The sequence below is a fragment of the Canis aureus genome, chromosome 22 (genome assembly GCF_053574225.1).
Source record: "Canis aureus isolate CA01 chromosome 22, VMU_Caureus_v.1.0, whole genome shotgun sequence".
Taxonomy (NCBI): domain Eukaryota; kingdom Metazoa; phylum Chordata; class Mammalia; order Carnivora; family Canidae; genus Canis; species Canis aureus.
The window spans coordinates 15,774,944-15,802,536 of NC_135632.1; the positions used below are offsets into that span (position 1 = coordinate 15,774,944).

General features: G+C 40.5%; 1 long non-coding RNA gene across 1 annotated transcript in view; it reads left to right on the forward strand.

Annotated features, from left to right (window-relative positions):
- The window catches only part of LOC144293804 (uncharacterized), a 149,191-nt gene that overhangs the window by 68,170 nt on the left and 53,428 nt on the right, over window positions 1-27,593 (forward strand). Inside the window, exon 2 of the long non-coding RNA XR_013361121.1 lies at window positions 7,543-7,623. This is a non-coding gene — a long non-coding RNA (uncharacterized LOC144293804). The remainder of the gene's footprint in view (window positions 1-7,542; window positions 7,624-27,593) is intronic.

Below are 27,593 nucleotides of genomic sequence, written 5' to 3' on the forward strand. Positions count from 1 at the left end.
CATAGCCTGTCTCCATTCTCTATGCTCCCTCTCCCTCTTCAATCCACCCCTGTCCAGATGGCACATCTATCTTCCATCAGAACTGCTCTGGGCACATTTGTCCAAGACCTCTGTCTGTATGTCCCTCTTCTGTTCTCATTGTAATTGACCTCCCAGCAGCTGTGACACAACTACTTCTTCCTAGAAACACACTGCCCTTTGGTATCTATGGAATCATTTTCTCCTCATTGCCTCCCTGTTTGTATGATGATCTTTCTCTTCTTCTTATCTTCTCTGTTGGCTGTCCTCTTCTATGTTTTGAATTTCCTATGAGTCAGTCTTAGGTCTTCTCATTTACCACCATAGGCACTTCCTAAGTAATCTCACTGAGGCCCTCAATTTTAAATATCATCTATATTTTGAGAGCTTCTAAATTTCTTCACTAACCCAAATTTCTGATGAACCCCAGACTTAAATATCCAAATGCTTACTTACCACTATGATTTCTCATGGTAACTCAGAATTAGTTACCCAAAATGTCCTCTCCATCTCTACCATATTCAAATTGTTTAACTCCACTTTGCCCTCTCAGCAAATGAGCCCCCCTGCTCCATGTAGCCACTAGCTTAGTCCTGGGGATACCCTGTGATTCATCCCTCTCCCTCAAACCAAGCACCTACTCCTACAAGCCCATCTCTTTCCTCCTCCTAAATGTACTTCCCACTTTCCAGTTTGTCCATTTCCCTTGTAGTTTCAGTCCCATCAACTTGCTAGGTCACTGCAATGAGCCCCTTACTCAATTTCTCTGATTCCACTCTATTAAAATACAAATAATTTCATAGTATGCTGAGGTTAAAGATCCTTCAGTGCCCTTTTAGGACTTTACTGAAAAATCTGATCTCCTTCCCAGGGTTTGGCAGATATTCTCTCTGGATGAGGATCTTTCAGCATACCTACTATACCCTAGTCACACCAACTTCTCTTGGTCTCCCACATAGGACACAGTCTTCCCAGTTTCAGGGCCACTGCACACACAGCTCCCTCACTAAGTCTGGGATCATCTCCCCCCTTACTCCCCCTGGCTAGCTTCTTTTCAGTCTTTGTCATGGCTAAGTGACTCCTCCTCTGAGAACCATCTCTGAACATCCTATCTGAATAGCTTCCTAATTTTCTTTTTTACTTCACCCTGTTGGTGTCCTTCATGGTGCTTGTTACAATTTGTAGTTATTTATTTGTTTACCAGTTTATCATCTGCCTCTTTTACTAGATTGTGGCCCACAAGGATAGAGGCTACTTCTTTGGTTACTGAGAAGTACCTAATGCAATATATACTTGTTGAATCAATAATAATAGATGACATCCAAGCCAGAGGGTAGCCTTCTGGCTTCAGTTTGTTGTCTCCTTCTAATCAGTGACAGTAGAGACTACTGTTTTGGTTGCCCAATCTGCTACTCTTATTTAGTCTGGAAACACAACCCGGGAGGGAAGTAGGTGAAGCATCTTGACCTGGTTGGGCCAGCAGTGGTTCTCTATGGTCTAGGAATGGGCATGTGACACAAGCCTGGCCAACCTGAGTCTGCCTCCAAGGTTCTGCTAACTAAGGCTGGCAGGAAAAGACTTTCTTGCCGCATTAGTTGTGAGACTATAAGGATGTTGGCTTAGAGCTGCTGAGATAGCTGGCCTGAGAGAACAAAGCCAGAGATGCAGAGACAAGAGGCAGAGAGTGAAGGAGTCCTGATGGTGTCCCTGTTGTGGGTAGCTTCCTGAGCATGCTCAAACCCTGCAATGACCATGTCTCACTAGCTCATTACCCCTGATATTTCCCGTCCTTGACATACATGCTCATAAAAACTGTGAATATCGAGAAGCAAGTTTCTTCAAGATAAGCATCAAAGCCTTTTATTTTTAATATATTTTTTTTTTCTTCGAGCTGCTGGGAGACTTTCTTCTTCATTACCAGTGTCACACAGAGAGCTTGTATGCCACGGGCTTTGATCTAAAACTGTTGAAAGTGAAAGCAGCTGCTTTTGCTGAGCAGTCTCACCCCAGGTGCCCCCCTTCCTGAAACATGTCTGGATAATGAAATGCAAATGGTTTGGCCAGGGCTCTGCTGGAGGAGGATGCCCCGCCTGCCTCAGCAAATACTGGGCTGTCCAAGCCTGCCTCTCACCACTTCTCCAAATGGTCTTTCCTACCTCCAGCCGCCTCCTCCCTGCTGTTCTAAGCACCTGAGACCTTGAATGTCCACATGAACTTGAACTTCTCCCCTTGTCATATGCATTTAAACCTTCACTGTCATTTCACTTCTTTCTATGTCTACTTAGTGCCTGGTGCCTCCCAGTCACCTGGTGATCACTGCTGGAGTAACTTACATCTTCCAAGCTCCAGCTCCTCATTCCCCCTGTCTAGTTCCTTAGTCTCAGCAGCCTCTGTCACACTGAAGACTACCAGATAGAAGATGAAGGTCCTTCTGCCACCTTCCCAGTTCCTTGTCCAGACCCTATTTCCTGCAGCGCCTCATCCTTCTGTCTTGAACCTAGGCTGTGACCTTCAGACTCATCTTGACTTTTATCTTTAACTTCTCTATAGATCCAGGCAGCAGCCCTGTCCTGGCGATTGTTGATTGATTGTTTCATTCCAGCCAATTACCAAGGACTCTCTGTCAGGTCTTGTGTAGGCGCCAGGGAGACAGAAAATAGAGCTGCTGTCTCTTGGTCAATTGCTTGGACCGTTGAGGCAGAACAGCTATGCCCCTAGCCCAAGGCTATATTAAAGCTCCCTAAAGTGATTTTTTTTTTTTTTGGTGTATTTCACTTTTCTGGCAAAAATCCATCACAGCTCCCTTGTCCATAGATTGAAGTCCAACTTTATTGTAGAGCTATGCTGTCCGATATGGTACCCACTGGCTGCATGTAGCTATTGAGCACCTGAAATGTGTCCACTCTGAATTGAGATGTGTGGTAAGTATACAATACACACAGAATTTTATTTTATTTTATTTTATTTTATTTTATTTTATTTTATTTTATTTTATTTATTTTATTTTATTTTTTACACACAGAATTTTAAAGACCTAGTACAAAAGAGAAAAATGAAAGTAAAAAGCCTCATTAGGTTTTTAATTAATTATATGTTGAAATAATATTTTGGATACATAGGATTAAAGTATTATTAAAATTAATAACTTAAAAAATTTTAATGGGGCTATTACACAATCTAAAATTAACATGTGGCTTGATTTTCATATTTCTATTGTCAGCACATATTCAGAATATGAGACCTCCCATAATCCGACTCCTAATGACTTAATATTATGTTATCCTTACAATAGGCAGTTGTGGTTTATATTTTTATATTATTTTACTAATGAAGAAAATGAGGTTCAGAGGTATGAGTGACTAGAAAAATGGATGTGAAAGTTAGCACCAGGAACACACGACTGAAGTCCCACAAGCCTCAGGAGAGTCCTGTGTAGCATCCCATCCATAATGCCTAAATGCCACCGTCTTGTTGCCTCCCTCCTGCCATTCTCTAGTGGGTAAGATATGGAAAAGGGGCAATAAAAGCATAAAAACCCTGACTGGACAGACTTGATGCTGGAGGAGGGCTGACCATGTGTTATGTACATGGAATCACATGCTAGGTGAACTCAAGAAGTGTATAGTTGGGATTCATCCATTGAGGATACCATTTGGTTAGCCTCCACCATGAGTCGCCACCATGATGTGATTGGCCACCATGATGAATGGATAAAGTGAACCTTGGTCTCAACCCAAGTTGGAAGTCTCTAGTGGTAGACTTTTGGGGCTTTGGAGATTGCTCCTTGTTTTGGAAGCTGATAGGGGAGCAACTGAGTTGGTCAAGAGTGGTCCCAGGGCCTGCAGGAGTCAATGGGAAGCAGGACCATGTAGCTTAAGAGGACCTCCTAATAAGAAAAAGACTGGAAAGCCAACCAGCTGTTAGGAGGTCGAGCCAGGTACTGACCAGCACACTGCACTGCCTCCCAGAGAATACTTCTCACCTTCTGTGAACCTCTAGTACCAAGGATACTTCCATGCATATAGTAGGGGCTCTATGTGACACATCAGGGAGTGGCAGTTTAACTTCAAGACATGGGGAACCCTTGGAGAGTTCTGAGCAAGGGAGTCAGATGGGGAGTTTTAAAGCCAGAATCTAGAAAGGAGAGATCACTACAAACACCAAGGAAATACAAACGATTTTAAAAATATATTATGAACAGCTATACGCCAATAAATTAGGCAATCTAGAAGAAATGGACACATTTCTGGAAAGCCACAAACTACCAAAACTGGAACAGGAAGAAATAGAAAACCTGAACAGGCCAATAACCAGGGAGGAAATTGAAGCAGTCATCAAAAACCTCCCAAGACACAAAATTCCAGGGCCAGATGGCTTCCCAGGGGAATTCTATCAAACGTTTAAAGAAGAAACCATACCTATTCTACTAAAGCTGTTTGGAAAGATAGAAAGAGATGGAGTACTTCCAAATTCGTTGTATGAGGCCAGCATCACCTTAATTCCAAAACCAGACAAAGACCCCACCAAAAAGGAGAATTACAGACCAATATCCTTGATGAACATGGATGCAAAAATTCTCAACAAGATACTAGCCAATAGGATCCAACAGTACATTAAGAAAATTATTCGCCATGACCAAGTAGGATTTATTCCCAGAACACAAGGCTGGTTCAACACTCATAAAACACTCAATGTGATTCATCATATCAGCAAGAGAAAAACCAAGAACCATATGATCCTCTCATTAGATGCAGAGAAAGCATTTGACAAAATACAGCATCCATTCCTGATTAAAACTCTTCAGAGTGTAGGGATAGAGGGAACATTCCTCAACACCTTAAAAACCATCTATGAAAAGCCCACAGCAAATATAATTCTCAATGGGGAAGCACTGGGAGCCTTTCCCCTAAGATCAGGAACAAGACAGGGATGTCCACTCTCACCACTGCTGTTCAACATAGTACTGGAAGTCCTAGCCTCAGCAATCAGACAACAAAAAGACATTAAAGGCATTCAAATTGGCAAAGAAGAAGTCAAACTCTCCCTCTTCGCGGATGACATGATACTCTACATAGAAAACCCAAAAGCCTCCATCCCAAGATTGCTAGAACTCATACAGCAATTCGGTAGCGTGGCAGGATACAAAATCAATGCCCAGAAGTCGGTGGTATTTCTATACACTAACAATGAGACTGAAGAAAGAGAAATTAAGGAGTCAATCCCATTTACAATTGCACCCAAAAACATAAGATACCTAGGAATAAACCTAACCAAAGAGGTAAAGGATCTATACCCTAAAAACCATAGAACACTTCTGAAAGAAATTGAGGAAGACACAAAGAGATGGAAAAATATTCCATGCTCATGGATTGGCAGAATTAATATTGTGAAAATGTCAATGTTACCCAGGGCAATTTACACGTTTAATGCAATCCCTATCAAAATACCATGGACTTTCTTCAGAGAGTTAGAACAAATTATTTTAAGATTTGTGTGGAATCAGAAAAGACCCCGAATAGCCAGGGGAATTTTAAAAAAGAAAACCATAGCTGGGGGCATCACAATGCCAGATTTCAGGTTGTACTACAAAGCTGTGGTCATCAAGACAGTGTGGTACTGGCACAAAAACAGACACATAGATCAGTGGAACAGAATAGAGAATCCAGAAGTGGACCCTGAACTTTATGGTCAACTAATATTCGATAAAGGAGGAAAGACTATCCATTGGAAGAAAGACAGTCTCTTCAATAAATGGTGCTGGGAAAATTGGACATCCACATGCAGAAGAATGAAACTAGACCACTCTCTTTCACCATACACAAAGATAAACTCAAAATGGGTGAAAGATCTAAATGTGAGACAAGATTCCATCAAAATCCTAGAGGAGAACACAGGCAACACCCTTTTTGAACTCGGCCACAGTAACTTCTTGCAAGATCCATCCACGAAGGCAAAAGAAACAAAAGCAAAAAATGAACTATTGGGACTTCATCAAGATAAGAAGCTTTTGCACAGCAAAGGATACAGTCAACAAAACTAAAAGACAACCTACAGAATGGGAGAAGATATTTGCAAATGACATATCAGATAAAGGGCTAGTTTCCAAGATCTATAAAGTGAATGGGTGACGGGCACTGGGTGTTATTCTGTATGTTAGTAAATTGAACACCAATAAAAAAAAAAAAAAAAAAAAAAAAAAAAAAAAAAAAAAAAAAAAGAACTTACTAAACTCAACACCAAAGAAACAAACAATCCAATCATGAAATGGGCAAAAGACATGAACAGAAATTTCACCAAAGAAGACATAGACATGGCCAACAAGCACATGAGAAAATGCTCCGCATCACTTGCCATCAGGGAAATACAAATCAAAACCACAATGAGATACCACCTCACACCAGTGAGAATGGGGAACATTAACAAGGCAGGAAACAACAAATGTTGGAGAGGATGCGGAGAAAAGGGAACCCTCTTACACTGTTGGTGGGAATGTGAACTGGTGCAGCCACTCTGGAAAACTGTGTGGAGGTTCCTCAAAGAGTTAAAAATATACCTGCCCTACGACCCAGCAATTGCACTGCTGGGGATTTACCCCAAAGATACAGATGCAATGAAACGCCGGGACACCTGCACCCCGATGTTTCTAGCAGCAATGTCCACAATAGCCAAACTGTGGAAGGGGCCTCGGTGTCCTTCGACAGATGAATGGATAAAGAAGATGTGGTTTATGTATACAATGGAATATTCCTCAGCCATTAGAAATGACAAATACCCACCATTTGCTTCAATGTGGATGGAACTGGAGGGTATTATGCTGAGTGAAATAAGTCAATTGGAGAAGGACAAACATTATATGTTCTCATTTATTTGGGGAATATAAGTAATAGTGAAAGAGAATAGAAGGGAAGGGAGAAGAAATGGGTAGGAAATATCAAAAAGGGAGACAACATAAAGACTGCTAACTCTGGGAAACCAACTAGGGGTGGTGGAAGGGGAGGAGGGTGGGGGTGGGGGTGAATGGGTGACGGGCACTGAGGGGGGCACTTGATGGGATGAGCACTGAGTGTTCTCCTATATGTTGGCAAATTGAACACCAATAAAAAATAAATTTATTATTAAAAAAAAATAAAGCCAGAATCCAAGTGAGGAATGAAGCATGCCTGGAACATGAATTCAACAAAGCTACCCAGGGATCCCTGGGTGGCTCAGCGGTTTGGCGCCTGCCTTTGGCCCAGGGCGCGATCCTGGAGTCCCAGATTGAGTCCCACGTCAGGCTCCCGGCATGGAGCCTGCTTCTCCCTCCTCCTGTGTCTCTGCCTCTCTCTCTTTCTCTCTGTCTATCATAAATAAATAAATCTTTAAAAAATATTAAAAAAATCCAAAGCTACCCAAAGCCCATTTGCATGATGCTTTTAGAGATTCTTGAACAAAGTCATTTGAGGGAAAAAAGGAGCCAGGCATGATGAGCTGGACTCTTGGTTTCTGGAAGCATGAATAATTTCTGTGCATCATGGTCTCTTTCAGTCATACCAGAGGACGTGCAATGCCTGGATCTCCTGCTTGTGTTGAATTAGCTGGCAGATGCCCAATGACGATGGCTGGCAGGTAGGTGCCTGGTGGATATGGGTGGGGCAGGAGGGGTGTCTGCCAGTAGTCAGCTGCCTTGTTGTAGAGGAGCACACGTGATACAGCCCCTGGAAGAACCCGATCTGGTCAAGGGTAACTTTGCAGGGGGCTGGAGTTCCTGTGTGAGAAGGCTGGACAGAAGCTAGTGACATTGAGGTGTTTTAGTTCATGTGTCTCCTTTTGCCCCTAGAGGCTCAGGAAATTTGGAGATTCTGTTTCCAGTGCTCGGAGAACCCTTAATTGTATTTTGATATCCAAGGTGGGGTGCTGCAGCATCACTTAGTATTTGATGGCTAATTTCCATGGAAACCTGTGGGGGAATTCTTGTTTCTGGGAGTCTTTCAGGGTTTTTTCCTTTTTCTCTGATCACAGGGCAGCTTCTCGGTTTTGACAGATAAGTGTATTCAAAGAACCACCTATTCAGAATTAATCTTTCAGTTGGCCTGAGCCTGCTCCTGTGGCCGGTGTAAGCTCTTCTGTGGCATTCCACCCAGGAATGGATAAATGGGCAGTCAGGGGCAAATAGCTTCATGGTTAACTGAGTGCAACTTTTAAAAAAAGTTTTAGTTTTGCATTTGAGACAAAAATGGAATGGCACTGGCCAGTGCTAACTCAGTGACATTTACTTTTTTTATTTTTTGCATTTGAGACAAAAATGGAGTAGCACTGGGTGGTGATAACTCAGTGTCATTTCTCTGTTCTCTTTGTTCAAGAGAGGCTTCCTTTCAATTTCTCACCCAGGCAACCACACCATCCAAACGCTTTGGCTGATAAAGCATTTACTGACACCCCCCAACCCCCATAGGGGTCAGTAAAAGGGTAGTAATGTTGATTACTCTTCTCTAGTCAGTCTTTAAATTGAGAAAATTTAGAGCAGACAGAGATCTCCTAGGCCCTTTGGTCCTATACCCAGATGGAGAAACTGAGGCTCAGGTAGGGATATGACTTATATAATGGAGAGCTCCTAGTGAAGGGTATTCATTGGCTCCCTACATAGGCATTTGGCTCATAAAGGGATACCTTGGCTATTCTGGATATCCTAGAGGGATATCCTGTGACCTGCTAAGTGAGTTCTGTTCTTGTATTTCATTTGACCCTTGTCACCCAGGCAAGCAGCATAGTGACATGGGAAAAGGCTTTTTGTGGGACATCAGGAGCACTGGGTTCCAGACTTCTCTCCATCTTATTAGCCCGGGTGGCCTGATGCACACTAGCTGAATACCAGCTCCGTACTTTTCTTATCACTTCACTGGGTTCAAATAAGGTATCTCTTGAGTGTGAAACAAAGTAATTCCCAAATGATCCAAAGCTTGCATGCATTGACTAATACAGACTGTTTTTGTCAGTTTGGGCTGCTGTAACAAAGTACCATAGACTGAGTGACTTAAACAGCACTTATTTCTCATAGTTCAGGAGTCTGGTAAGCCCAGGATCAAGGTGCCAAAAGATTTGATTCCCAGAGAAAGTCCTCCTTCGGGCTTGCTGAGTCCCCCCATGCTGGAGAGAGCAAATTCCAGTCTCTCTTCTCCTTTTAATTAAATTAATTAATTGATTGATTGATTATTTTAAAATAGGCTCCATACCCAGCATGGAGCCTAACATGGAACTTGAACTCACAATTCTGAGATCAAGACCTGAGCTGAGATCAAGGGTAGGACACTTAACCGATTGAGCCACCCAGGTATCCCTCTTATCCTTCTTATAAAGATATTAATTCCATCCTGGGGACTCCACCTTCATGATCTCATTTAAATCTAATTACCTTCCAAAGGCCTCCATCTCTGATCAGCATTACATAGGAGATTAGATTTCAATATATGATTTTTGGGGGGATACGAACTTTCAGTCCATAACACATGCCTTTTATAAGGTGATTGTTAAGACTCTATGTTCCGCACTAGGAAATAGAGATGAAAAATGTGCTCCCTCCCTTCAGAGAGTTTCCAGATGAACAGATGACAGTTACGGAAATAGCGTCATCTAACTTGGCTGAACAATTTGTTTCCTGAGCTTAGCCAGGGGACAAGGAAGAAGGCAGGTGCCTCTGAGTGAGATCTGAGGGGCAAGAGACATAGGCTCAGAAATCCTCTCTTCCTGCCTGCTGGCCAAGAAGTCTGAAACACAGGCTGGGAATTCATTTTTCTGGCTCTCAAAGACACCTGGGAAAATGCAGATGTTGTGGGGGAGGAGGCATGTTAGTTTTTTCCAGGCATCAGTATTATCACCTGTAGATGAGCATCCAGCAGCAGGAGGTAGAAGGGAGTGTTGAAGAGGGGCTGGGGTGGGGTGGGCCCGGCCATAGAGAGGAGGTCAGAGACAGGAAAATCCCCACTATGCTGCTGCCTTGCTGGGAGAGGAAATATGTCTTCACCCACTTCTTTGGGTCAGGTGGTTTTCTCCACACATCCCCTGTCTTTCCTCTTTCTCCCCTCTCTCATTTATAAACCCTTTTCATGAAAGGAGGTCATTTATTAAAAGAATCTATGGTATGGGCTCTCCCAGTCCTCCTGACTGGACAATAAATACCACCATTTTTATCCTTATAGGATTTTAACTTTGTTGTTCAGTGAAAGTTACAGTTCCTTTTCCCTTTGAGGATTATCTCTAGCCAGTGTCAAGCTCATGTGATGCGCCACCTGCTGTGACAGGGTACTAAAATTATTTCAGTATTAGTTTGAATTATGTGATTGGGAATGTAAGATTTAAAAAAATCACATATTCAGCATTAGGCTACAAGTAGGTTGTTCCCTCCACCTCCCCACCCCCACTTACCACATTAATTTGCTAAACCTCTGTCTTGCTTGTCTGCAAGCTAATGTTGTTAGCAAGTGATGCCACTATTTTCAGAACATTCTGATGACTTAAAACAATTCACAAAACATCTGGAGTGGTCCCAGTTAGCTGAATAAAACTACTGTATCCCCACTTTCAAGTTCCATAATATTGTTATTTTTATAACAACTTTTAATAATAACTTTTTTGAGATATAATTCACATCGCCTATAATTCACTCAAAGTATACAGTAGTTTTTAGATATTCACAGAAATGTGCAACCATTACCACACTCAATTTTAGAACATCTTCCTCATCACAAAAAGAAACCCCATGCCCATCAGCAGTAACTCTTCATTTCTCCCCAACCTCCCCATCCCCCAGGAACCACTAATCTACTTTCTGTCTTTAATGGATTTACTTATTTGGACATTTCACATAAAGGGAGCTATACAATAAGTGATCTTTTTTAACTGGCTTTTTCCACCTAGCATAATACTCTTAAGATTCATCCATGTATTAGTATGTATCAATATTTGCTTTCTTTGTATTGCCTAATACTATCCCAGTGCATGGATACAGGACATTTATCCATTCATCACGTGATGGACATTTGTTGTTTCCACTTTTTGGCTCTTAGGTATAAAGCTGTTACAAACATTTGTGTACAAATTTTCATATGAACCTATATTTTCAGTGCAGTTTGCCTAGGAGCAGAGTTGCCTGGTCATATGGTAACTCTATGTTTAACCTTTTGAGGAATAGGCAGATTGTTTTCCAAAACATTTTGCATTCTCTCAGTGTGAAGGTTCTCCACATCCTTATCAATACTTACTACCTTTTTGATTTTAACTATCTTAGAGGGGATCAAGCGGTATCTTGTGATTTAGATTTGCATTTCCCTCGTGGCTAATGATGTCAAGCATATTTGCTTGTGCTTGCTGGCTGCTAGTATATCTACTTTGGAGAAATGTCTTTTGAGATTCTTTGCCTATTTAAACGTGGTTTTTTTTTTTGTCTTTTTGTTGTTGAATTTTGTGGTATACATGCATGTGTGTGTATATAGATAGGGGTCCCATATCAGGTAATATGGCTTGTAAAATTTTTCTCCTGCTTTGTGGGTTATCTTTTCACTTTCTTGGTAGAGTTCTTTGAAGCATAGAAGTTTAAAATTTTGATGATGTCCAACTTAATCTTTTTTTTTTTTTCCTGTGCTTTTATTGTCTTTTCTAAGAACTGCTGTTCAATCCAGGTCACAAAGATACTGCCTTTGTTTTCTTCTAAGACTTTAATAGTCTTAGCTCTTACGTTTAGGTCTTTGATACATTTCACATGAGTTTTTGTATGTGATGTGAGGTAGGGTCACAAGAACTGACCTTTGAATTCATCTTTTGGTCTGGTTTCCTCTTATCAAAGTCAATTTTAGCTTTTTATCTTTAATCATTTCACTCTTTTGCTTTATTAAATTTATTATTTTTTGTTTTAAAATTATTCAGGTGAGGTGCTTAATTCATTTATCTTGATTTTGATATTCTATTTGTAGAATAATTTAAATATTTGAATTGCTTCAAATTAATTGATTGAATTAATTTTATCCCATAGGTGCTGGTATGTAAAAATTTTATACATTTTGTCTTCTAGAAATTCTGAAAATTGTTTCATCCTTTCTTTGAACCAGCAGTTTAGAATTATTTTTTTTAAAAAATCTGTTTTCTGATATTCTTACTTTATAGTTGTATCATTTTGATTAGAGAGTATTCATTTTTATATGGTAGAGTCTAGTTCAGTTTTCTTTGTGACTTAAATTGTGTCTGGTTTTCATGTGCATTTTAAGAGCATTTCAGGATATAGTGCTCAATATATATTAACCAGGTCTACTGCATATTTATGTTATTTAGGTTATCTACATACTGATTTAATATTTTTATTTACTGGACCTGTTCTATATTGAGAGGAATTAGAATCTTTTTACCACCAATCTGTTTTTTTAAAGCTATTTCTCCTTGTAAGTGCTGTAATTACTATTTTTTGTTGCTTCTATGTCCCTTGTCGCATAAGTATTCATAAGTGTTATATATTCATTGCAAGTTGTACCCATTAGCCTTATAAACAGTGTCTTTCTTTGTATTATTTAATGCCTTGTCCTCTGAACTTAGCTTTGTGTGATATTTAGGTTATGTCATATGCTTTTTTGTTATTTGTTTGCATTTTCCTGTTATATCTTTGACCATCCTTTTATTTAATTTTTTCTGAACCATTTTATTTATTGTGTATCTTTTTTTAATTTAACTTAGGGTTTAGCTTTGCCTTGTGATCATATCTGAAATATATTCTTAAATAAGTTAATCCCATTTTTACATGTATTAACGTGACAACTATATTTGATCTTAATATGGCATATTATTTTATGTTTCAATTTAACTATTTATTAGCAAGTTTTTACCTAATGAATTTCTTGCCTCTTAAAACAATTGCAGTTTCAGGAGGATTTATATTTTTGTTCTCATGGCTACCTTCATGATTCTATTTGTCAGTACTTTATTTCTCTAGAAAGTACTGATTAATTCCTTTGTATCAATAATGACAAAATTAATATGCTTCATTTTCCTACCTTTTCTATTCTGTTACATCACTCAACTTTCATTATCTTAGTGTTTACCATTGTCATGTTAAAATTGTTTACAGGTACTCCCTGCTTGGTTTGTCAGCTTTGAATCATATTTTTTGGCTTTCACTATTAACAAATGCAATGATCTGCAAAACTGCTCTACTTTTCATCTTTTTTACCCCTTCCCTTTTCTATTTTTTTTATTAGGTGTATCATTGTGTATTTAGGACCCACAACATTTACTCTGTCGCCCCAACCCCCAAATCTGTTTAATCTTGATTTTGTGATTGTGGTATATAATGCACATCATTTGTCTTTTGACTGTAGTTTGTCTCCACTATTGTCTCTTGGTTGGTGGTGTTTGATCTCTTGAATATTCCTCAAGAAGGGCTCATGGGACAATATATATATTTTTTCTAGAACATTTTATTTTATTTTATTTATTTTATTTTTAAAAATTTTTTAAATTGGAGTTCAATTTGCCAACATATAGCATAACACCCAGTGCTCATCCCGCCAGTGTCCATCACCGAGTCACCCCAATCCCCTGCCCACCTCCCCTTCCACTACCACTTGTTCGTTTCCCAGAGTTAGGTGTCTCTCATGTTTTGTTACCCTCACTGATATTTTCACTCATTTTCTCTCCTTTCCCTTTATTCCCTTTCACTAATTTTTATATTCCCCAAATGAATGAGACCATTTAATGTTTGTCCTTTTCCTATTGACTTATTTCATTCAGCATAATACCCTCCAGTTCCATCCACGTCGGATCAAATGGTGGGTATGTGTCTTTTCTAATGGCTGAGTAATATTCTCATGGGACAGTATTACATAAGTTTAAAATTTCAAAATTGTTAGTAGCTTTGTTTGCTTTTGCAAGGATATTCTTTGCTGTATATAGAGTCCTTGGTTCACAAGTCTTTCTTTGGCTGTCTTGTAAACCACATCATCTTCTTGTTTTGAATGTTGCTTTGGAGAAATCATGTCTGAATTTCTCCTATGTAATGTCTTATGTCTTTGCCTGGATACCCAAAAGATTCTTTCCCTCTTTCGTTTCCTTCATCCCTCCCTCCTCTACATTTCCCCTGTGTTCTTTCTGCCTTCTCTCCCCTCTTTCTCTTTCTATTTCACTCTCTCCAATCTTGCAGGATATGTCTCATAGTTGACTGATCTAATTCAATTTTCCCTGGTCTATAGTGTGCCCTTTTAATATGTGGAGTCAAGTTTTGTTTAATATATCAGTTTCACAGTTTCTATTTTCTTCCTTATGGACTCTAAGTAATTATGTGTATGTTGGATTGCCTTTGCTTGTTAACAGTAGCTGTGTCATTTTCTCTTGAACCCTCTTTAATTCTTCGTTTCATTTAACCCTGCTTGCTTTTCTGTATCCGTCCTTTATATCCTTCCACATCTTTTCTATAGGGTATAGTGTGTCTTATAAATGTTTCAATTTTATCTTCATTTCTCCAGTGACTTTTCTTTTACTTTTTTGCCAGTTACTTTCTAGGATTTTGCAAGCTTACAGTTAATTTCCTCCTATTTTCTTGCTACAACTTCCCTAAATTCTGGGATTTCTATTTTGTGATATTCCTTTAGAGAAATGGTTGGTTTATTAATTTTTAAAAAATCATGGTGAAATATTTATGTACTTTTTCTTTTGTTTCATAGCAACTTATTTTTGATGAATGTAGTTCATCTTTTGGTACATTTGGCTACTCTTTTAAAATTTTTACCTTACAGTAACTTTGTATAGATGCTATGCTAGCGTATTTTTTTTTTAAAAATCACTTATTATTAAATATATTGAATTTTTCAGTTCCAGTTAATACACAGAGTTTCAGATGCAATGCATCACAACTCAAAGCTTTCTCTTTCTTTGCTGTTCTCAAAGAAAGACTGATTTCTGGAAATATGATTTGACTGTTATTCTTTGTGTGGACGTACCTTCTCTGTTTCTCTAAATCCCAGAGAGACTACCTCTGTGGTTTCTGCTTTCCTCAGTTCCTGCCTGCACTTTGCTGCAAATATGATCTGTAGCTTACACAGTTCCTGGTGAGTTTTTGCCTTCACGAGTTTTATCTCTGTTGGCACTTTTGAGATCTGCCATCATTAAGTTTTCTCACAACTCAATTTTCTTATTTTCTCTTTCTTTCCCTGTGGTTTCTGTCTGATTTCAGTTGCTTTTGTCAACTTTTAAGCATATTTTAGAGTCTACAGATTATATTTGCCTTCTGGTTTTATTGAAAATGGAGTTTGTGGATATTTTTTCCATTCTCTTTGCTCCTTTCTCATGATTTTATGGACAGGATGGACAAATAAGCTGATAAGTGCAGCCATGCTACTACAGAAGTCTCTGTGATGATGTTATAGTTATCTATCATCATGGACTTTTCTTGTCATGAAATGCTGAAGAACTGATATTTGAAAGTCCTTAGGAGACTTTCCTTTCCCCTCCCCCAACTTAGTAATATATGAAATTATACATTTGAAAAGCCTGCATGACCTTTGCTATCCAGAAAGTTAAGGAATACATCCTTTGCTAAATCTGAGTTGAAACTTTAGGCACTAAACTTTCCCACTTGAACCATGTTGGGAGAAAGTATTTCTAAATACTAACATGTGTTTTTTTTTTTTGCTTTCTTGGAACTTACTTACAGAAATTAGTCTGTGCGGGTGATTGGATACTAAGGGTTGTGACTATATTGTACTAAAACATGGCTATTTCATTGAAGGAAGTGGTCACCTCCATAAAAAGAGGCTCCAAAATGTACACTGGTTTTTTTTTGTCATATATAGTTTTTTTCTTGTGAGCAGATTTCTTTAGATGCCTTTTCTTATAGCTGTTATTATGTCTTCCTATCATAGCCCTTCTTCTTCTAATTTGATGAAGGCTTAGAATTCAGACAACAAAGATAGCTGGAATTATATAAAGTATATTATTGTATTTTATAAATATTATGTCATATATAAATATAAATAAGTTTATGTATTATATATTATAAAATAGAATATATTATACATATATACATTGTTGGAATTATATAAAGTATATAAAGTAAAAGTAAATATACTTTGGGTATGACATGAGGGACCCTCCCATGAGTAAAGTGATACTCAGTACACAGACTGTGTAATAACTGCCTGCTTTGGATGCTTGGGAATCCCTTGTTTCTTGGATCTTAGTGGACTCACTCCTAGAAGTATTCACTCCAAGAAGAAATTCTTATGGGAACAGCTCATCAAAGTGGCAGATGGAAAATGGATAATATAATACATCTGGATAGGCAGGTGCTGTAGGCTATACAGAGAAGATCGGTTGACCAGATTTTGTCAGCTAGGTTGTGTATGTGGATACTGGTGGGACCAAAGTCAATTTGCTGACATTTGGTAGGGACATAAAACAAAAGAAAAGGAAGTTGAATAGTTATATTGCTGACACATCAGGTGTTTTTGTAGTTTTGATTTTATATATGCTTAATGATATTATTATAATTGGACATTGTAACTCTCATTTAAAAGGCCACCATCATACAAACTCTTTTATTTGGAAATACCATGGAAACTCTAAGTAAAACATTTGCTATAGCATTCCATTGCCTTATAGAAAAAGGTGTTTTTGTGTTCTCAGTGCCCAGTTGTCCTAGCATCTGGGGGAGGCGCAGACATTTACTATGCAGTCCAAGTACACAGGGAAGGTTCTAAAGTTGTTAAGTGCAAGCTGCAAGATTCTAAGATTAATTGTGCTTCACTCTCCAGTGAGATTAGTGTATTATAAATCATAGAGGCATATCCCATCAATCTGGCGCCTGGATGCAGGGAACATGATAACCCTTAACTCAGCAGAAACATACCTTCCATCCATTATGGCTTCTCTCCTGGAATAAACCATACACACCTCAGATAGGGCCAGGGCAACAGACAGCATCTTAAAGACATCTTTGAGATAGCATCCTTTTACTTACAACAGGGAAACCATTTCTATGACTCCTTGTTTTTATTTTACAATAGCTTTAAACAAGACAGGTATAAAGAAGTATTTTCTGGGTGCTTAGTTTTGTTTGGCCCCGGGATAAGTTCTCTGAGGGCTCAAAAGAAAGAAAATGTATTATACCACCCTGATGAGTCTACTGTTTAGTTGAGGAGAAAAGCCATATTAATTACGTGATATTGATACTACTAATTGCTGTGTTTATCTAACACTAACTATATGCATACCAATAGAATGTATTAAGAAATTATTCATAGAATGTATTTCAAAATAAATGCTGACAAGGTCAGAGAAAGGAGAGATAAACATGGCTGGATTAATCTGGAAGGTCTCCATAGATGGTAGCCTGTGCCTGGACTTGTTGGTGTGAAGGCTTTAGTGAGATGAGACAGGCTGTATTTCCCCAGTTTAAGGGTATTGGTCACAGGAGAGAAATTAGGTTTGATTGGGAGTGACTACAAGAGGAGACTTGCAGGTGGCCTGAAGAACTACAGAATGTGCAAGAATCTTGCTGTGCAGCTCATTGCCCTTCCACATTCCCTCTATCATCATTCAATCCTGTTCCTCTTTGGAGTACCCTGCTGAGAGAAAGAGAATTCCCACAGGGACATCTCATCTGAATGGCATGTGGAAAAGTGACTTTGATAAGCTAGGTATGCAGGTGCTGTAGGCTACAAGAAGAAGGTCATTTGACCAGATTATGCCAGCTAGCTTGTGTATGCAGACACTACTAGGGCCTAAGTTAGTTTGCTGACACTTGGCAGGGACACTAAGTAGATTTCCTCCTTCCTTCCCTTTTTCCTCTCTCCTTCCATCCCTCCCTCACCTCTCCCTCTTTATCTTTCTCATTTTTTATTATGAAACCCTCCAAGCTTATCAATCCATCCCTGCTCCTTTCAATTTTCCTCTTCCTTGATTCCAAGCTCAGTTTTCTTAGCTACAACTTTGTGGTCACACACTGTTCACCGAACTTCATTCATCTATTCATTCAAAAGGTATTTATTAGAGGATTCCATGTGCATCTTCAGAAAATACAATCTTATATGGAAGCCAAAGTACAATATGATGCGACAAGTATCTTAAAATGAGGAATATAGGATGCTATGGGAACAGATAACCCAGGTACTTCATTTTATTGAGGGGAGGAATGAAAAGAAATGTCAGAAAAGAAATGACATATAACCCGAGACCTAAAAGTATGAGTGGAGATGTTCCAAACCCTCTCTAAGGGCTACGCCTATCTGATCTAGGGAGCTATCAGGCACTTAAGGTACTTGGTTGCCTTTGGTTGCCACTGCCATCGTACATAGCATATCAATTTATTTTTCAATCAATAAATATTTCTCGAGCAGTTCTATGGTTTAAACAGTGTTCCAGGCTCTCTAAAGCAAACAACTGTGAACCAGATGGGCAAAGCACCTGACATCATAAAACTTACATTCTAGTCAGAATGAGCAGATGATGAATAAATAAATAAAAATATAAATAAACATATAAATAAAAATATGTAAGATATTGAGTATTATGGAAAAAAGAGAAAGAGTAAGATGATAGAATGTAAGTTTTTTTTTTTAGATTTTATTTATTTATTCATGAGAGATAGAGAGAGAGGCAGAGACATAGGCAGAGGAGGAAGCGGGCTTCCTGCGTGGGAGCTCGATGCAGAACTCTATTCCAGGACCAAGGATCACAATGTGAGCCAAAGGCAGATGCTCAACCACTGAGCCACCCAGGTGTCCCTAGGATCTAAGTTTTTGTTTGTGTGTGTGAATGTGGACTATTTTAAATAGGTGGTCAGGGCTTTTCTGTTATGGTGATATTTGAACAAAAACTAATGAATTGAAGGAGTGGGTCATGTGGCTATCTGGTTGGTGGGCTGCGGGGGCAGCATTCTAGGCAGACGGAGCAACTAGAGCAATGGCTCCCATGGAGGGTAAGTGTGAAGGCTCTTTGGGGGAACTGTAGAAAGGCCAGGTGGCTAGAGCTCTAGGAAGAGAGCAGAGATGGATGAGGTTGTGGGGTACTTGTGGACTGGATAAAGTAGACTCTTGTTCCATGCAAGATTTACATTTAAGAGGATCCTTTTGACTGTAGTGTGGAGATCTGATAGCAGAGGGGCAAGAGTAGAAGGGAGATTAATTAGGAGACAATTCCAGTTGTCCAAGCAGGAGATGATGGTAGCTTGCTAGGTGGAAAAGAAGGAAGTGGTTGGGGCAGAGAGAAGAGGCTATAGCTTGTGGGAGAAGTGGGGTCAAGAGAGGATATTTCCAAGTGGAAGAAAAGCAGCATGTGTGTGTGTGTGTTCATGGGAATGATCCAGTAGAGAGAGAAAACAATGGCGATGGCTCAGGAAAGTGACAGCTGCAGGAGCTACGCTGAGCAGGTGAGAGGGCATGGGATTCATTGAGTAAGTGACCAGGAGCAGGGGCAGATCACTCCTGCAACAGCAGGGCAGGTGGCAGGGGCTGCAGGAGGTTATTACACAGGAAGTCTCTTCTGACAATTTTAATTCTCTCAGTGCAATGCGAAGATGAGTTCTCACATGTGAATGAGAATGGGGAGATGCCAGTGTTGGGAGAGAAGGGAGGAGAGGTGGTTGTCTAGGAGAGCGAGAGAGTATGGACCAGATTGTAAGACATGATTCTCAGGCAGCACTAAGGCCTCTTTGGTGGAGTGGTCATGAATTTAAAAATGGCCTGGTCAGAGTGGTTCAGGACAGCATTTAACTGCCTAAATCAGATCTTGGGCTTAATAAACCCTTGCAGTGCACATTTTTGAAGAAGGATTCCCAAGATGGTATTGAAGCCCTGTGCTGTCATCTTCATGTCTGGAGAGCAGAGTTACATGAGGCTCTGGGGATTTCACATGGGCATGTGGGACCCAAATGATGGCCACACATGGTCATCATATGATTCTCCTTCTATTTCCTTTAACTATTGGTGGAGGCATGCTGGAAGATTACAGGAAAATCATGCAAGCATTGAGTGGTTTGTTAAGATGGACACATAAAGATTTGGGGCAGGGATGAGTCAGCTGACACACTGGAGCTTTTTGGTGCACAAGGAGGTGGCCAGACAGAGAGGAGGGGAAGGAATTCCAGGCAGAGGGACTGCACAGTCAAAGGCTTGATAGTGGAGGGAGCATGGAAGAAAATGGGCCATGGGGGAAGGGAAGTTGTTTGGAAATGTTGGAGTGCATGTGTTCCAGGCAGCCCACCTTACTGTCCTCCATCCTGCCATGTTCATTTTGGCCTCTAAGCCTTTAATTATGCTGGTTTCTGTGCCTTCCATCCCTCAGGGTCACTGGGTTGCACAACTCCAGGGGGTACCATTAACAGTGTACTTTATGTTTCCTTCCAGAGACAGCTCAACTTCTTTCTCTTCCATGACAGCCCCTTCCTTGGTTCCAAGCCACACTCACTCTCCTTTACCTGAATTCCTTTTATATCTAGAGGGTAGGGTTACAGATTCAGCTAACCAAAATATAACATGTCAGTTAACTATTACATGGGACATATTTATATTAAATAATGATTAGTTGTTTATCTGAAACTCAAGTTTAACGAGGCACCCTGCTTTTTTACCTAGCAACCCAATTAGAGCCTGAAACATAGTTAAACATTCATTCAGTAAATCCTTCTAGAGAAGGAACATGAGAGGCCCTCAACTGGGCACTGGGGAAATAGCAGTGGTAGGCCTGGACCCTACTGTCAAGGCTGGGAGGCACCAAACCAGACAAGTAGTATGGTAGAAAAATGTTGCAAAAGGTTCAGCTAGAATGAACCCCTCCAGAATTTTACAATTGTTATATCTAGAGAAACACTATTTTAATTTTCAGTATACATGAACATTTTATGATTTTCACTGAGTACCGTAATTTTAATTTTAATGATCTATAGGATGGAGGCTTCCTTATCTTTTCATGCTGAAGACATCTAAAAGTTGTCCCTAAGACTTGTCTGCCTATGAAGAATTTGTCATCTGTCATTTTCATCTTCATCATCACCACTATTAGTGTTGATCAGAAGTGGCAGCTGCTAGGCAGAGGCAGGATGACCCAGGGCTGAGAGTATGCATCCTGGCTATGCCATTATCTTGGGAAGTGACTTGACCTCTCTGTCCCACTGTTTCTCCTTCTGTAAAACAAAATGTAATAATAATAATACCTACCTCTGAGGGTTGGTGAGAAAGTTAGAGTTAAAAGTTGAGAATTCTTTGGAACAGTGCTTAGTATATGCTAAGAGCTAGATAAATGTTGGTTAATATAATTTAAAAATTATTTTTAAACATGCACTGTAATTGACTATGTACTAGTGCTATGGGGAACGTAGAGGAGGCAATGGCTGAGTATTCCTGAAATGTGAGTCAACTTTGTTGGCATTGATCGTATATTCCCAGTCTCCTCAGAGGTGAGCATCACACATCTTTGTATCCATCCTTTACTTCCTCTCAGCTATCTCTAAATGGTGGGATAGAGGCTTTGAAAATGTTTGTTAGTGGGTATATTAATGCTGTTGTCAGCCTAAAGAAAGGTTAATGACATTCATGGATCATGTTTCCTCAAGGTTGCTGAGTTCCAAAATAACCTAACTACTTATATTTTCACTATTCCTGATTTATTTGTAATGGCTAGGCAAATATATTTAATTTAGGATACCTGAGGTGAACTTTGTAAATGCTCTAGGAATGAAAGCAAATTGAGCACTCATTTACCATTCACATCAAACTGCACATTAGTACACCAGGTATGAATAGTAGTTTCAGTTGATGGAGCATTTAATAAATGATCAACATTGTTTTAACCACTTAACATGCACAATATAATCGAATTCCTCAAACCTTTCTGACAGTTAGGTGTTATTAACCCCAACATTACATGCAAAGAAGTGGAGATACGGAGCAGTTAAGAAATTTGCCGAAGTCACATAACTAGTAGTTAGTGGGTCCTGGGTTCAAGTTCAGGAATGTCAGGTTTTAGAGCACATGTTCAAAATGAACATGTGCTCTAACATAAAAAGCTAATGGAGTGCAGAGGGGAGACTTGAGACTTTTTGTTCATTCACTGATTTGTTCGATCATTCAAGTGTAGCAGAGGTATGAAGGGCAAGGCTCTGCCCTCAGAAAGGTCATGGACATAAAGGACTGGGTATAGAGAATGTGGTTAAATGCTTTAGCAGAGGACCTCATAAAGTGTCAAGGTAACACAGAGAAAGCAGGGCCAATGGTACCTAAGAAAGGTGCTATGACTGGAGAAGGCATCAGAGAGGAGGTGACATTCTGTTGCATCATGCAGACCAAATAAGAGAAAAGTGCTTCTCTAGGTCTTATATTTGATGAGCACTATATAAGATTTGCAACTGATGCCACTTCACTGACATGACATAAATAATAAGGAAACAAATATTTTTGAAAGTCTACTTGGTTCACAGTCCTATGCTAGGCATTTTTATAGACAGGGGTTGGCTTCCTGACAACCATTTCAGTTAAATATTCTTATCTCCATTATACAGATATAGAAAACAAGTCTCAAAGTGGTTGAGATTTGCCAAAAGTTGGAAGTTATTATTTACTTAACAAATTCAGTTTTTTGTTTACTCATTGAATAAGCATTGGTTGAGCACCTATCTTACGTCAGGCAATGTGGCTGGTTGCTGAATAACAATGGTGAACCTGCCCCCATATATATATTTTAGGAAAACAATGCATCCTTTGAAATGAAGTTTCAAATGGGAGTGAGTAGAGAACATCCTATGACTTACAATTGGGATTACCCTCTGTCCTCTTCCCTGCATGTCTGTGCCCAGGTTCCAGGGAGAGGTACCTTCAGTCAAAGCTAATATAACATTGCATATTAGTTATGCATCAGTTAAAAAACATTAAAGCCCTACAATGCAGCTCCACTGAGCACATGTGTCTACAGGGAGCATCGCAGGGAACCAGAGCAGAGAAAAGCAACATGGTGGACTCCAAAGGGTAACTGAGGAGACTATTCATGCACATACATGAGACACCCTGGGGGGTGCTATGAGGGAGGTTGGGATGTCTGCAGCTCCACATAGGAGAGAAATCTGAGCTGAGAAATGCAATTTTGTGGTCTAATTCTGATACAGATTTTACTTTTTGGGTTTTACAAAGGTCAGTGTTAGAGCAGGCTTCCAGGAGGTGAAAAGCAGGCCTGCCATGTTGATTCAGACCATGGTACTCCAGAGTTTTGCAATTATATCCTTGTGGCCCTGTGGTGACTCTGGGTGGGTGGGGTGTGGAATGTGCTCTGGCCTGTGGATGCAGGATGAAAGCACTGGGCATCAGGAAGGCTCAGTGACAGCTTCACTGTTCTCTAAGACTAACTTCTTCCCCTTATTACTTTGAGAAGGCTTAATCCTGGGAGGCGTGTTATTCATAGTAACGAGTGACCATTTCTTTTTCAGCTTAAAGTTTTTGACCATAAGCAAGAGAAACAGATCATGTCTAATGTAATCAGTTCATTGAGGAATCTCAGTTCACTGAGATATAAACATCAAATGTTTTATTTCATCCAACTGTACCTATGATTCTCTAACTTTAATGTGTTTATGAATCACCACATTAAAATGCATATTATGGTCCAGCTGGTTTGAGCTAGGGGCAGAGATTCTGCTTTTCTAACAAGCCAAGGTTGCTGGTCTGTGGACCACTCTTGGAGTATCAAGGAAATCTACTTCATGGAGTGACCCTTGTCCCTTTTTGGATCTATAAACATGGTCTTTGCCTTATTCTATCACTTGCAGGTTTTATTCGTTCTGGAAGTCAAAGCTTATTCCTATGTATTATTTAAGAACTTTGGTCTCAATTTTCTGTACAGTTTTTGTTTTCCAGTGCATGTTAGAGTTGTGGCCTTGCCTTTTTAGATTGAGGAGCAGGTGTGTGATTTGGTCCTACAATTATCCCCTTCCCCTAAATACATTTCATCCAGGGTTTGGTGACAAGGAAGAGATTTGAGGAGCTGAAGTCTCCCTTCTTAGCCTCCTTCATGTCTTCCACGGTTAGTATCACAGACACTACTCTGCTTCAGGCTGGCTCCAGCCATTCATTGCTGAAGCCTTTATGGGTTGTCTCAGTGACAGTTCTGTGTGTGGTTTTAGGCCAGTGCTCACTGTGGCCCCTTCATCTCTTGGGAGCCTGTCACAGAGGTGGGCTTCCTCCCTTTGGCTCCTGAAGGTATATCCCAGTGATCCTTTTGCCAGACTGGGCATCCTCTCATGTGGCCCTGGAATCTTCTGTCCTATTTCTGTGGAACTATCCTCTGTATCCAGTGCTAGGTACTGGCTGTGGGAATAGTTTAGAAGAATGGCCATTCCTACGTCTTCCACTCATGTAGAAACTCCTTTGGTAAGATACATGCTTGGGTTATGGCCCCAGGTCAGCAGGTATCCCTCTGTAGCCTTCTAGGACTAGGTGGGAAGTGGGCTGAGGCTCCTTATAAAGCTGCCTCCAGCTATCCCAGTCCCTCCCTGGAAGCCAGTCTCCTTCCTCCTGCTCCTGGGAACCACCACCCTCAGAATTCAGTCAACACATCTGGCTTAATGTTCATGTTTCTCTTTGATGCTTTCCCTCCCAGGTGAATCAATCTCAGTGAGGAGAGAGGGAGGAAGAGCTAAGTATCACAACACAATCTTTACTATCCTGGTGCTGGTACTTTCCTCTTGCAGAGGTCCTATCTCTCTGGCCCACAGTAGGCTGGGTATTTGGACATAAATCTCTCCTCAGTCTAATTCATTGTGTGGCACCAGTAGCCATGTTCACAGCAGCCATGGACAGAGGCCTGTCTGCTGGGTAGAGCCGCCCATGGAGGGAAGTGTTTTTGACATCCTGTTTTGGGCTGTCAGCTGTACTCCTATAGGATCTGGCATCATGCTTGTCACCATCGTCCCTCAACAGGAAACTCAGAGAGTCATCTGGAGAGACCGCAAACCTGAACCATTAAAAAGCAGACAGATCTTTGTATTTGTGAAAGCTCACAATTAATATTTCATGGAGAAAGGATTAATAAAACATCATGCAATTAGCTGCTTCCCTTCAGCAATCACATCTCATTAAGGGTGGTAGGAGGCAACCGACAGGACTCCTGAGCAAGCTGCTGGCCTGAGCCCTGACTTGCAGAACAGGCTTGCTGGTTTAGGGGAGTGACAACCCCAGTTCCATCTTGTCTGGAGAAGAATCTTCTTTGCTAAATGCTGTGATAAATGGGGTTGGCTCTCAGCAGGGTATCTTTTAGCAACTATATCTTTATCTGTATCCCCAGAATTCTCCCTTCATTTACTCATTTATTGTCTTGGATGTACCAGGTGTTGTACTTGGTGATGTGAAAGGAACAGTGGCCAGTATCTGCCCTTCTGGAAGTCCTGCCAGTCCTCATCAAAGACTTGTGCTTTTCTCTCCACGTCCCTTCCTGTCTGGCACTGCTTCTCATGCCTTCTGTTACCCTGTTTGCCTGCTGTGCTCTCCAGCTTCTGCCCTATGAATACACTGAGGCTCATCCCATACTTTATGCCTTTATTCCCCTCCTATAGCAGGCTCTCTCCTAGCCTTCCTTCCCTGGACCCCAAAGTTCTACAAAGACACCCTTTCTCATCCCCATTTCATGAAGTACAATGTGGAAAGGCAGTGATGGGGCTATTAAAACCCCTTTTCAATGCCTCCTTTTGGCTTGGGCTAAGAAGAGACACAAGGACCTAGTCCTCATCTGAGCCTTCTGTTTCCTCTTCCATCATATTTTCTTTTCTCAGGAGTAGAATGGTGAAAAGAAAAAAATTGGTTTGAATGTGATTCTCAGTTTCTAGGGGAGCTAGCAGGTGGCTTTATCTCTCCAAGCCTCAGGTTTCCACCCTATGAGAAGGAAACAGCACCCACTGCATAATATGGCACAAGGATTCAGGAAATACACTTTATAAAATGGAAGCTGTGATTGTTAAAATTTGGACAGTGCTATGTAGACATTTGATGCCAGAGATGCTGGGCCGAGTGGCCAGCTTTGTCAGCCCCAGCAAACAGGTTTGTCCCCCTGATGCAGAGTACTAACATTTTTCTGCATGGCATGCTGACACCTCTAAATGATGGCTTTGCATAGTAGAAACTGTATGCTTTCAGCATGATGCCCCTCTGCAAGGCTGTGGCCTCGGTCTAGGATCAGCATGTTGACATGGTCCCGAGGCCCCAGAGACAGGAACTGACAGTACCTTCTGATTTCTATCAGACTGCATTAGCTCCCATCCTCCTGAGAAGGCTGTGATCATGATGAAGCCCAATTAGACATGCAGGATGAAAGAATATCAGGCTGGGATGTCACACCTGGCAGCCTGATGGGTCCATTCATGTGTCAGGCCAACTTCTCAAAGTCCATCAGGCTGGAAGCAAGAAAACAAGGCCTCGGTGACAGCATCTTCAGAGTCCAAATGACAGAGGAGGGGATGCTCTCATCAGCTTTGTTTGATCACCCCACACAAGGTGGTTTAGATCACTCTAAAATGAATGGCTTAGGAAATGGAATTATATGGATGATTGCTTCCACTCACTAGCCTACTTCACCTCTGTCAATGAGAGAGATCGAGAGAATGGAGACAGAGATATTAAGAGGTTGATTTGATTTGGCTGAGACCATGGTGGTCTTACCTGAAGATGGAGAGTTAGGGCCATATGTCTCCACCCAGCCCAGTGCAATTGGAGTCATCAAAGACATGATGAAGTCAAGTAAGTTTGTTGGGAAGGTCATTATAGTGGATGCTGTTGGTGCCCTGCACAAATCTCTTTTTCATGTTTGTGCCCTTGAACTTGGGAATCAGGATCAAGCTTAGGCCATATTCTACTTAGTTCCTTCCTTTGTCCCATCCTACATTCCTCATCTCCTTTTTTTTTTTTTTTTTTTTTTAAGAGTATTCCCCCAGTAAATCATTTGAACGAGAATCCCTGTATTAGGCTCTAGGAAACCTGACTTAAGATAGACATTGTGGACAGGAGTGTGAGGATCTAGTGTTGGGGACATGGGATAGCAGGCTCAACAGTGGTTCAGGCATAAGCTGATATGGTTGTGACCAGGGAAAGTGCTAATGAAAAAGCAAGGAAGAGAGAGGTGCCAGAGACGTAAGGATGGAAGATCCACCTGTACCCCATATCTGTCTGGGTAAGGGGATGAAGAAAGAAGTAAATATGACTGATATTTTAAGTTGAGGGGAGTGAGAACACATGTGATGATGCCACTGGTTAATGGGAGAGAATTTTCACTCTATCCTTTCCTATCTCTGGCTCACTTCTTCTGTCCTCCGTGGGCCTGCCTCTGCAGCTGCCGTGGATATGTATTGACACATCTTTATCACCCAAAGTCTGTATTTTACATTGGGGTTCACTCTCGGTGTTGTACATTCTCTGAGTTTGGATGAATTGTATAAAGACATGTGTATCCCCCATGACACAGTAGTACCATACAGAGTAGTTTTGCTACCCCAAAACTCCTTTGTCCTCCTCCTATTCATCTTTTTCTTATTCTGAACTCTTGGCAACCACTAATCTTTTTATCATCTCCACAGATTTTCCTTCTCCAGAGTGTTA